Below are 12,045 nucleotides of genomic sequence, written 5' to 3'. Positions count from 1 at the left end.
TCGATGTTTCTAACTCTCTATTCCTCTCTCTTCCTTTCTGTAAAAAAGTCAATAAAATATATTTTAAAAAATTTAATAAATCTTTTTTGTTCAGATTATTACAATTGTTCCTCTTTTTTCCCCCCCAATATCTCCCCTCCACCAGGTTCCTACCCCACCCCATGCCCTTACTCCTCCCCACTATTCTCATGCATAGGTGTACGCTTTTTTTCAGTCTCTTCCCGAACCCCCAACTCCCCTTTTCCCCTGAGATTTGTCAGTCCACTCCCTTTCTATGTCCCTGATTCTATTATATTCATCAGTTAATACTGTTTGTCAGATTTTTTATCCCCTTAGTTTTTAGATTCACTTGTTGATAGATAAGTATTTGTTGTTCATAATTTTTTATCTTTAACTTTTTCTTCTTCCTCTTCTTAAAGAATACCTTTCAACATTTCATATAATTCTGGTTTAGTAGTGATGAACTTATTTAGCTTTTTCTTATCTGTGAAGCTCTTTATCTGACCTTCAATTCTGAATGATAGCTTGGCTGGGTAGGAGGAAATGTGGCGTAACTAGAGCGGTAAACAGTTGGTAGAGATATTGAAGCATAGTAACTTCCATCTTGTAAACTCTGTCATTATAAACTCTGTCACTTTAAGACAGTCTGTTGTTCTGTAAAATGACTTTGTTTTTTAGTTTAAATAATAGAAAAAGATAAACTTAACTGTCTGACCTTGAAAGCTAGCCATCCAATGTGATAGATAATTTCCATATTCTTAAGCCAAGTACAAACACATTATGTATTCAAGGTTACTACTGTCTGTAACAATAACTCACACAGAGCCCTTTGTAATATCTGCAAACAAAGAGGCTCGAAAAGTATAAATACGAGCCACTTCCTCTATTTCAGGACTCAGAGATTTGGAAAAGACACTTCCCTCTGGGCCAAGTGTGAATAAACGACTCCTAATGAATTGGGTCATTAAAGCGTCTTGTATCTCATTCGATGATTTGCAATACAACAATATAATAGGGAAGGTTTGGACAGGCTCAGGAGTGAAGGGGAAAGTCCAGAGCTCGAGATAGAAATGGCTGACACGTGAGGAGGTGAAGTGCAGGTGAAGCCGAGGTGAGTGATGCTGTATGTAGACAGGTGTGCAGCTTGCTGAAAGCAGGGGCAGCTGTGTAGGTTCATGAAGGGGTTGAGTGGGAGTCAAACAGCCTGTGTTTGAACCTTGCTGGACCCGCTGTGACTGAGTGACCTGGAGGCCCAGCTCTGGCTTTCCATCCCAGGCAACCCAGGTTATGGAGAAGTTTAAATCCATCCATCCAACAGCCACTGATGGAATGCACACTCACGTGCAGGGCACTAGGCCTTCAGTGGTGAGCAAGAAGGAAGGGTCCTTGTCCTCACTGGCTTCATCAGGAAAAGACAGTGAGCAAGGATCATTTAATGACAACGTGGGATGAAGGGATCTAACTTAGGCTTGGGGTCAGGGCAGTTCCGCTGAGCCCAAGTAGACAGGAGCCAGGCCCACTGTTAGAGGAGAAAAATTTCAGGCGGTGAACTATCATGAGAGAGATCTCAGAAGGGTGAGGAGCAGGGCGTGTGTGGGGAAAGGAGGCAGTGAGAGTGCAAACAGGAAGCAAAGGGAGAGCAGCAGGGAGAGGGGGTGGGAGAGGCAGGCAGGCCTGTAAGTGATGGGCTTTGCCTTAATTGGTTTTGAAACATTTTAAACTGAAAGTAAGGAGAGAGCTGGGAGTGGAGCAGGAGTGGGGACAGAATTGGGTGAGTGCAGAAACATAGATTGATTTGTGAATTTGCGTTTCAGTTTTCATCCATGAGTTCACTTACATTTATGGGATGAGACCACCAAGGGAGTCTAGTAATGTCTGAAATAACGTGGGTAGCAATCACTATTGAATCAATGAATACATACATAGTGATTTATGGGGTTAACACAACTTGAAAAGAAATCTGTTTAAGATTCCCTCCCTTTGCAGTGATATTAACTTGGTTATTTAAGTAGATTTCCATTCTAGAAAGATTGGTTGGTATTATTGTGCATCAATGTCCATTCTAAGCAGTATGTATTGTCTCATCACAGCGAAGGGAGGTAGGTTTTCTTTCAGTCTCCCTCCTAGTGATGGGGAAGTGGACACTGAGAGGCACATGGATCCACTGGCCCAAGATCATCCAGTTAGCATGGAGTCAGGCAGGGTTCACACTCAGGCAGTCTGAACCCGACCCACAGGCTCTCAATGACCACTCTCTGTAGCCTCCAAAAAGAGGTCAAAAAAAAGGTCAACAGAAACACCTGCTTAGGTTGGTTGCTCCGCTTCTCATCTTAAATTAATTAATTGGCATCATGCTTGCACATTAGTCTGGTGAGTTGATTTGCATGACACTAAGAAGCCTGAGCTTCCAAACCTGCAAATCCAGTTGTGGATCAATGACTGGAGCTCAGGAAATCGGGAAGAGAAGAGACTGGGTAGGGACAGGGGGTCCAAGTCATGCAGGCCTTGTAGACTATGGAAGTGTTTCAGATTGCTTTCTTGGTGCCAAGGGCAGGGATCTGATTGGTTAGGAGGTGATTGCAATAGCCTGGGTGAGAGATGCTGGCACTTAGACTAAGGTCAGAGCAGTTAAAATGAGGTGCAATGAGAGATTCTAAGTAAAAGGCCTCACAAAATGCTTGGCCCAGAGTGGGCATGCTGTACAGGGTGGCTATGGTCAACAATGAGGGCAAGTTCGTGCCAATCTACCAGGCCATGTTCATGGGTGGGACACTGCTTCTGTAGCATGGCTGGAGAATGATTCTGAACCCCTTGCAGACCGCGTGGAGCGAGTGCATGATGGATGAGCGCTGGACAAGCACACAAGCCACGGGGCGCCTCAGTCATGATTTCCAAGTAAAGACAAGGCTCTCAGAGAGATGGTTTTGAGTCATTTTTCTCAATATTAAGACATCTGAAATACTATATGATATAAAAGGAAGGTAGGCTTAGACTATAAAATGATTTTTTTTAATTAGAATAAAAGCAATACCTGATAGGTGGTGGGTTATAGAAATTTACTGACTTGAGCTTGGGTTTGGAACTATTCACGAACAAAGCACTATAAACAAAGGATCCAGATAGTTCAACTGAGGCCAAATACTGATTCCCCTTGTGGAGACCCATAGTGCAGATTAGCATGTTGAACATTTGGAAAAGCAAGCATACTAAAGAGACTTTCAAATTGATTTGACCGTGGGAATTCTCCAATCTAATACTGATTAGCAGTTGGCAGAAACGTGATAATATCTGCATTAATGCTGTGTTATAACATGATGCTGTGCAACAAAAATTATAACGCCCTGTCTTTTTGGTTCTGCCATTTAAAAAAAATGTTTTCATTGATTTCAGCAAGAGAAAGGAAGAGGGAGAGAGAGGTAGAAACATCAATGATAGGAGAGAATCATTGACCAGCCACCTCTTACATGCCTCCTACTGGGGATTGAGACTGCATCCAAGCATGTGCCCTGACGAGAAATGGAACTGTGGCCTCCTAATTCATAGGCTGATGCTAAATCACTGAGTCATATCGTTCAAGCTGATCCTGCCTTTTATAGACCTTAATCAGTGGGAGAAAGAGCAAGAGACAAGTATATAATATTTGTTTTTAGAAAATCATTCTCACTTAATGATAATTGATTTTATATCTGGCAACTTAGCTCTGAATCTAATCACTGCCTCTTGAGTGACAATGACGCTTCACCTTTGGCTAATGCAGACCAATTCAATTCCTAGCCTGAACCCATCTTCTGACATGGCTTGAACTTGGACTACCCAGCAGACACACAGATCCCACAGATGTGGGCGGGTTGCAGAACACTAGGGCTTATTCATTTTAATATGATTTAAAATTCATTTCCAATGCTCATTTCAGTGCTTGGTCCATGAAAGACTCCCCACAAGTGATTTTTGGGTAAATGAGTGAAAACATAACTGAATGAATAATTACGGTCACTATTTGTCCTCACAGGGGAAGGTAATTATGAAACCAGTAGGTATTATGCCAAACCTAGGAGAAATTTTGAACAAAACAAGAAGTCTGAGAAATAAACAAAATGTCTTTGTTGTTGCTCTGTGCAGATTTAGCAAGTTAGAGCTACTTTTGTTTGAATTATGCATACTGAAGAAAATAGGGCCTTTGGGGAAAAGCTGGGTAATGTGATTGAGTAACTTTGTCCTTTAATAAGTTGGATAAGTTAGTGTGCATTAGACAAGTCACATGATCTCCTTGTTTTCCTGTCTCCTGGACTAGGTGAACTTTCAGGTCAAAGGTGTCTGTGAATCGATTCGCTTTTCAATTCATTCCTAAATGTGATGCTTGGTGCTTGCTTTCTCTTTGCTACGTTAGAAATGTGCTTCGTCTTCATCATCAAGCCAGTCTTAGTTCGGATTGCAAATGCCCCAGGAAAGCGAAGAATTCCAATGTTTTGCAAGAATATGCTCTCATTAAAGGAATTCTAGTAAGCAGAAAACAAGAGCTCTGTTATCAGATTTCCCTGCAGAAGAGATGTGTGAAATCCCCTTCACCACGTATATGGATGTAGTCTCCTCTGCTGCAGACTTGATGAGAACGGGTGAACACAGGCCAGCGAGAGGATGGTGACAGGGGCAGGTCCCATGGCAATCTCTAAGAGCCAACATTTATGTGTGCTTATGAAGCTGTAGCCACTGCTCTTACTGCTCTACTGTGCTTATTCATTTCATACGATGGTAACACCATGAAGTAGGTGTTGTTATCCTTATTTTATAGATGAGCAAACTGAGGCATTGCATATTAAATATGCCCATGTTTATGGGCCTAGAAAGTGGCAGAGCCAAATTTGAACCCAAGTAGTAAGGCTCCAGAAACCCTGCTCTCCTCCACTCTGCTGTACTGCCATCTCAGGAGACCATCAGGCAATTGATGAGAGCAGAAATAGACTTGTCACCCAACATTTACTGGGAGCCCACGATGCTAAATGCTGTTAGGGGATCAGGGGCGGCGGGGAGCAGGGGGTGGGGGGTCGGAGGGGGGAGGGTTGGGGTTGGTGAAATGCTGAGGACCTCATTGCTGCCCTTGCTCAGCTAACAAATAGTAAGCAACTCACTCCAGGCAGTGAAACGTGTACTAGCACAGAGGTCCTCCAGAGGAGGAAGGCAAAATATGAATATCCCTCTAAGAATAGGACTTGGATAGATAGGATTTTGGAGGAAAGATTCGAGCAACACATGGATTTCAGGGTGTGCAGAGTAGGCACATCGGCCCAGATTGTGAGGAGGATTGCAGTGGGCACATCTTTGGTTCTTAGAACGCCCTGAAGGCTGTGCTAAGGAGTCTAAATCTGATTCTATGGGCAATAAGGGACAATTTGGCTTTAGTTTGGGAGCATGATTCTGGAGATAGCATGGTGGAGTGTGGTCTAAGCAAGAGGAATGAGAAATTAAATCAGGGAAGTTTCAGAGACAAATGGTGACACAGATGGTGTGGTGGATGTTGTAATATGGCACCCAGACCTTCTTCAAGAATAAAGGCCTCAGCCCCGCCAGCATGGCTCAGTAGTTGAGCATCGACCTATCAACCAGGAGGTCATAGTTTGATTCCTGGTTAGGGCACATGCCCGGGTTGCGGGCACAATCCCCAAAAGGCAAGAGGCAGCTGGTCAATGGTTCTCTCTCATCATTGATGGTTCTCTCTCTCCTTCTGTCTTCCTCTCTGAAATCAATAAGAAAAGATTTTTTTAAAAAGGAATAAAAGCCTCACTAACCAAGTCACTGTGAATGTTGCCAACCAGAGCCCTCAGCTGTGAAGCCCCTTTGCCCATGGTCATGCCCTCTTTCTGGAATGGTTAGCATCCAATGGCTGATTATTGTGGGTGATTTAAAGACACCCCTACCTCTCACATAGCTCAGAACAGCTCCGAAGGACCATCACAGATTCAGCACTCCCTGCATGGCCATGAACTTCTTTCTCTGCCAAAGCCTGCTCCTTCTCTTCAACAGGCTGTTATCCCAAAAGGACTCCCTAATAAACCTCCTCGATGCTAATCTGTCTTAGAATCCGCATCCTGGGAAACTCAACCTGTTTCCAGTGGCTGTGGGGTACATTGTAGACATAAAACCTGCAGCTGGGCACCTATGTGGGGATGTAGCAAGTGAAAGATAAGTGTTACGTACAAAATGCCAGACCAAAGTAATTAGAAGGATGATGGTCTGAGCTAGCCTGATTTCTACCCTGGACATCTAGGCTCCTCAGTGGCCTGCCTGGTTCCATTCTTGACTCCTATAAGCTACTCTTCACACATAGGCTAGAGGGATCACACACAGAAGGAAATCAAAAGTCTTTATCATACCTACGGTGCTCCATCTAATCTGAAATCTGGCCCCTGATACCTCTCCATGTTCCCCATATGCTAGGTACCCTGGCCTCCTTGAAGTTCTGCAACATGTCAGCCATGTACTTGTGGTCCCAGATGATCCCAAGGTTCCATCTCTCACCTCATGCCAGCCTCTCTGCTCAAAAACTTCTCAGAGAGGTCCCTCCAACTACCCCACTTAGAAAAGTAGCCCCTCTTATTCTCTATCTCTTCAGCCTTTTATTTTTTCCCAAAGGACTACTTCAGATTGACATGGACATTATATTATCTACTTACGTGTTCATGTGTCGTCTGTTTCTCTTTCTCTTTCTCTAATGAGTGCTTTATGATGACAAGAACTGTGTGTTTTTCACTGTCATATTCCTGGCTAGGAACATAAATTATGCATAAGTTCATGAAAACTGGGGACATAGGAGGAATGTATTTTCAGCAGGAAATCTGAGTTGCATTTAGAGAATGTGAACTCTGAACAGCCACCTCAGTTTTCCAGGTAAAGATAAGGGAGAGGAAGTTCCATGAAGTGTGCAGGGGAGAATGAGCTAGAACCACAGTTCCCAAATTGCTCTGGGGGGTATGAGTCTTATAAATGGCCCTTTGAAGGAAAAAAAAAAAAAAAAAGAATAACATGGTCATATTTACTCATTGGAACAGAACTCAATTCAAACAGGTTTAATGAAAGAAAAAGAAGTAAATAAGCAAAGAAAGGACAATAGAGAAAGAGACAGGCAGATAGCGATAGAGATGAGAGATAGAGAGATGGGCAGATAGGTAGACAGATAGATAGTGTATGCCTGCAGAGGGAGGAAGGAAGGGAAAGGGCTTCATTGGCTTATGCAACTGCGAAGTTCAGAGGTCAGGCTGGACTGCATCCAGAGACTGGATCAGCAATACCAGAACGTGGTCCTTCTTCATCCCTCAGTGTCGCTCCTCTCTTCGCTGAGGCGACTGTTTTCTGAGCCAGGCTCTTTCGAAATGGGTCACATGGCGAGTAGATCACCAGAACTCTTTCCAACTCCTTCTCTCAGCAACCCAGCTGAAGACATGACTCTTCCACAACAGTTCCAAAAATATTCAAGGAATTGGGCCTCCTCAGGAGCTGCTGTTCAGAGTTGAATTATGTGCCCTAAGGGATAGAGGATCTGATTCACTTTGTCCGGGACATATTGGATAGCTGAGCTGAGCTCCCAGGAACTGGCTGCGTGTCTCTTCCCAACTCCACATTCCATGATTTCACCTTGGAAACGTGAAATTGGCCATGGCAGAAGTGTTTACACCATGGACATAGGCAAATGCTATAAGCCAAAGCTATTTTTCTTAGAAGAATTGGTTGTTAAATACTAACCAGTGCCCCACTGGTCCTATGACCATTCCTAGAGGCAGGAAATGGGGGACAAATCCACCAGGACTAAGAATGGGGAAGGGGTGGATCCCCAAGGGACAATTAGGATATTGTTCCTGAAAGAATGAGTATTGGGCAATGTCCTCTACCCTGTGTTATATTATCACATCACACCATATCACATTATATTATAGCTGGATATCCACAATAGACGAACAGCTCTAGAATGGCTGAAAGTGGTTTGGGATTATTTAACTCATTATCACCCAAACGTCTCTGATTAGGGAGCCCTTTTTTTTTTGCACAAAACTGGTTAATGTCCCACTGTCTTTGGAAACTAGTGAACCAGAATATAGAGACCCAAGATAAGGGAACTAAAGAAAAATATTAGTATGTAGACCGGTTGCTGTGTTAGTGGATGGAACAAAATGATTCTTTTTATGTTCTCCTTTCCCTTGAATAGCAATTTAAAAATGCCTTAAAAGAAAAAAAAAGTGTTGATTTTAAACCAACTGATATATCTGCATATTTTTATTTCTACTTTTAGCCACTAGAAAGGTTTTTAAATCAAAGGAACAACAGATTTCCTGTATCTTTTAAGATGAATATTTCATGTTAATTTATATTACTTTCATGAGCTATGATTAACATTGGGCCTTTGAGAAATCAAAGTTAAGATTTAAAACACTTAGATTTAAAACTTCCTGTCATGTGAAGACAGGAATAAAAAGAAAAAGAAAAAAAAAAGGAAGAAAGAGAAAAAAGAAAAACAGAGAGCAATAGAAAACTATTTTTAGCTAATTAATAGGAATTTATTTTAAAGCAGGAGTATTTTGGGCAACTCAGGCTAATAAAGCACATTCTGACCATGTTTTCAAAGGGTCTGAAAATGTAAATTTCATCTTCATCAAAAGTCTCTTTTGGTTTTGCTCCAAAAGTTTGTGTGTTTCTCCATGACCTCTCCCTCCTCCCTTTTGCCCTGCATTGCAAAACTAGTTAGGGTTGCATTTCTACCACTTGAGGAAATGGAATCTTCAGTCTTCTTTGATATCTGTCATACTGAACACCATATGGAATTCTAACATTCTTTGTTCTTTAACTGAACATTTTTATTTTATACAGATGGACAAATGTATTGAAAATCCAGGGCCCAGAAACGGAGTATAATTATGTGTGTAAAATAAAGATGTGTCATAAGGCATAAGCAAAAAGAACACTCTCTCTAAATCCAATGGAAGTGCCTGGGGGCGGTTGGTGCTCCTGGATGTTGGGGGTTTTACACATAAAGATACTTTCATGTCAAAGGAAGCACTCATCCCACGAGGTAAATGACAGGGTTAAAATATGATTACGGCCCTAACCGGTTTGGCTCAGTGGATAAAGTGTTGGCCTGTGGACTCAAGGGTCCCAGATTCGATTCCGGTCAAGGGCATGTACCTTGGTTGTGGGCTCATACCCAGTGGGGAGTGTGCAGGAGGCAACTGATTGATGTTTCTCTCTCATTGATGTTTCTAACTCTCTATCCCTCTCCCTTTCTCTCTGTAAAAAAATCAATTATATATCTATATCTATATATATTTTTTATTTTTTTTATTTTTTATTTTTTTAAAATATGATTATGGGGTCTCAATGCAGAGGAGAGACGCTTGGGAACACTGAACAGTGGGGTGAGCCAGGCCCTACATGGTGCTTTACAATATGGCAGAACTCACACCACACCCAGAAGGAAGAGCATGTCATCTCTCTCAATGAGTGAGAAAAGCTGAGACAGGGACGTGGAAGAGAGAGCGTTAGATTCAAGCCAACAAGGCAAAGCTGAGTTGCAAATTGGACTAAGGAGAGATGGAAGAGCAGGCCTTTTGGTTGGGAAGGGCTTTGCATAGCTCCTGGTCAAAACCCATCTTTATCAAAGCCCCAGCTACCGTGGCAGCAAGTTCTAGGGAAGATCCCAGTGTGACCCCTGAAACTGGAGGTGCAGAGGGTTCGTGCTGGCACTCAGGGTAGGAGTCCAGTATTGGAAGTGCGGGGTCTGGGGCCAGACTGTGGTGGTTTGAAGCACACTGTTGTCAGTACATTTGTGGTCTCCTTGGTAAATGGGATGACAACCCTCCCTGCAGCTCCCGGAGTTGCTGAGAGCACAGAATGAGTTGGTACACGGTAGCAGGCACGCTGGGAGTATTCATCAGTGTCCATTGCTGTTACCTGCAATGTGTTCTGAACCCTACGTCTAGCTGGTGTTTTCCAAATCATTAAAATGACGTTGGAATTAGACTGCTGTGTTCGAGATCCGAGCTTCATTTTCTTCATCTCTTCATCTCTAAAGTAGGACTGACACCTAGAACATGAAAACATTCCTAGCACTGAGATATATGTTAGTAACCTGTTAGTACTAATCTCCCAACCAGATGATCACATGCACAACCATCTCTCTTTCCTCCTCAAGACAAAAAAATAAAAATAAATAAATGAAATCGGGCGAAGTTAGATTAGTTGGTGTAGTCCAGGTTAGGCCTACCAAGGTGAATACAAGGAGATCCTGTGAGCACAGGAGTTAGAATTGCAGGATACCTTGAGTTGGGTAATGTTAAGGTTTCTGTCAGCTCTTTGTGCATACAATTCTGTGATTAAACCACAAGATTTCTTGGGCATGTCTCAGAGTGAATCTCAGACCGATCTGCCGACTTTCCCTTTGAGAGTGGTGTCCTCAGTTCCCTCAGGGAACTGTTCCAGCAGGGAAACCATCCACAGACGGGTCCCTGTGGACCAGAGCTGCCATAGTGATGGCCACTCCTATTTTCCGATAGGAGATCTGGACGTGTCCCAGGTTAGACACCCGAAGGAAACCTGGGGACAGCGCTGTTTTTGAAATCACTTAACTGACTCGTTATTTTCAGCTGCCCAATGGCTTAGAGACCTTGAAGTAAGCCTGTTGGCAAATGCTTAACCATTGAAAGTTCCTCCCGGCCAGAAACTGGAAGCAGAAACTCTCTTCCGGTTTTAGACTTTGGTGATATACAGACCAGGGAAGGCTGTGGGTTAACTGGGTTAGAATCATATATTCAAGGATTTAAGGAATTTGGGCCAATTTCGAACTGCTCCACTATCTCTGGCTTGACCTCAGCTCAGTTCCTTAATCTTTTGGCTTCTTCCTCCACCCTCTCAGGATGCCTCTGGCAACACAACTGAGCGCAGCAGCTGTAGGACTAAATTAAATAATGGGCTTCATATCGCCACTGAGGAGGAGGCAATTGCTCTTTTGTGGGATCTATTAGCTCGACGGAGAATGTGCGCCCAGGACTCTGGGTCTCTGATGGACTAAGAGGGTTAGGGTGGCATCGACTCTAATGTCTTGCTTTGTCTCTAAATGACCCTAGACAGCAGGTGAAGAACACGGGGAAGGAAAAGCAAAAGTGGGGACAGAGGAGAGGGCTTGGGAGCCAAAGGAAGAGATGAAAGGCGAAGGGAGGCAGGAAGAACCCTAAGGAAGGATGGGAGGGATGAGTGGAGATGCAGCAAAGAGAAGGTGGGCATGGCAGGAAGAAAGACAAAAGCAGAATCTGCAATGAGGGATCCTATGAAGGACGAGGGGAGTGTGGCGAAGGAAACAGAGCAGAGGGGCAGGCAGGATCCTTACAGAAAGAGAGGGCTTGCTAGTGGTGTCCGGTCCTGTCAGGGGCTCACTCCACATCCCTGGCTCTCCCCGCCCCAACCCCTGGCTTCTGGCTCTGGGAGTTAGCTTTAACAGGGTGAGGTGTTTACCTCTCAGAAGTATAAGAAGCCCTAACCGATTTGGCTCAGTGGACAGAGCATTGGCCTGCGGACTGAAGGGTCCCAGGTTTGATTCAGGTCAAGGGTATGTACCTTGGTTGCAAGCACATTCCCAGTAGTGGGCATGGAGGAGACAGCTGATCGATGTTTCCCTCTCATCGATGTTTCTAACTCTATCCCTCTCCCTTCCTCCCTGTAAAAAATCAATAATATATCTATCTATCTATCTATCTATATATATATATATATATATATATATATTAAAAGTATAAGAAAGTTAACAAGATTCTTTAGATGAGGGGTCTTAGGGACCCAAGGAATTAACTGTTAGTCTGTTGAAGGAAGGGCCATCACTCCAGGCTCCTAAGTCAAACAATTAAGTGCAGCCATGTAGGGCAGAACGTGATAGGCAAACAGTAAGAGCCATAAAAGAGAACAAGATGGTTTATGGGTTCTTATTGATGCCTGTGTACTCACTCCTCAGTCCCCTAAGCTTTACCTAAGAAGTCTAACAGTTTCTAATCCCCTCACAACCTCACCTAGCCC

This window comes from Pipistrellus hanaki (assembly GCF_964339955.1).
Source record: "Pipistrellus hanaki genome assembly, chromosome: 4".
Taxonomy (NCBI): Eukaryota; Metazoa; Chordata; class Mammalia; order Chiroptera; family Vespertilionidae; genus Pipistrellus; species Pipistrellus hanaki.
Note: the sequence above shows the minus strand (reverse complement) of the source record.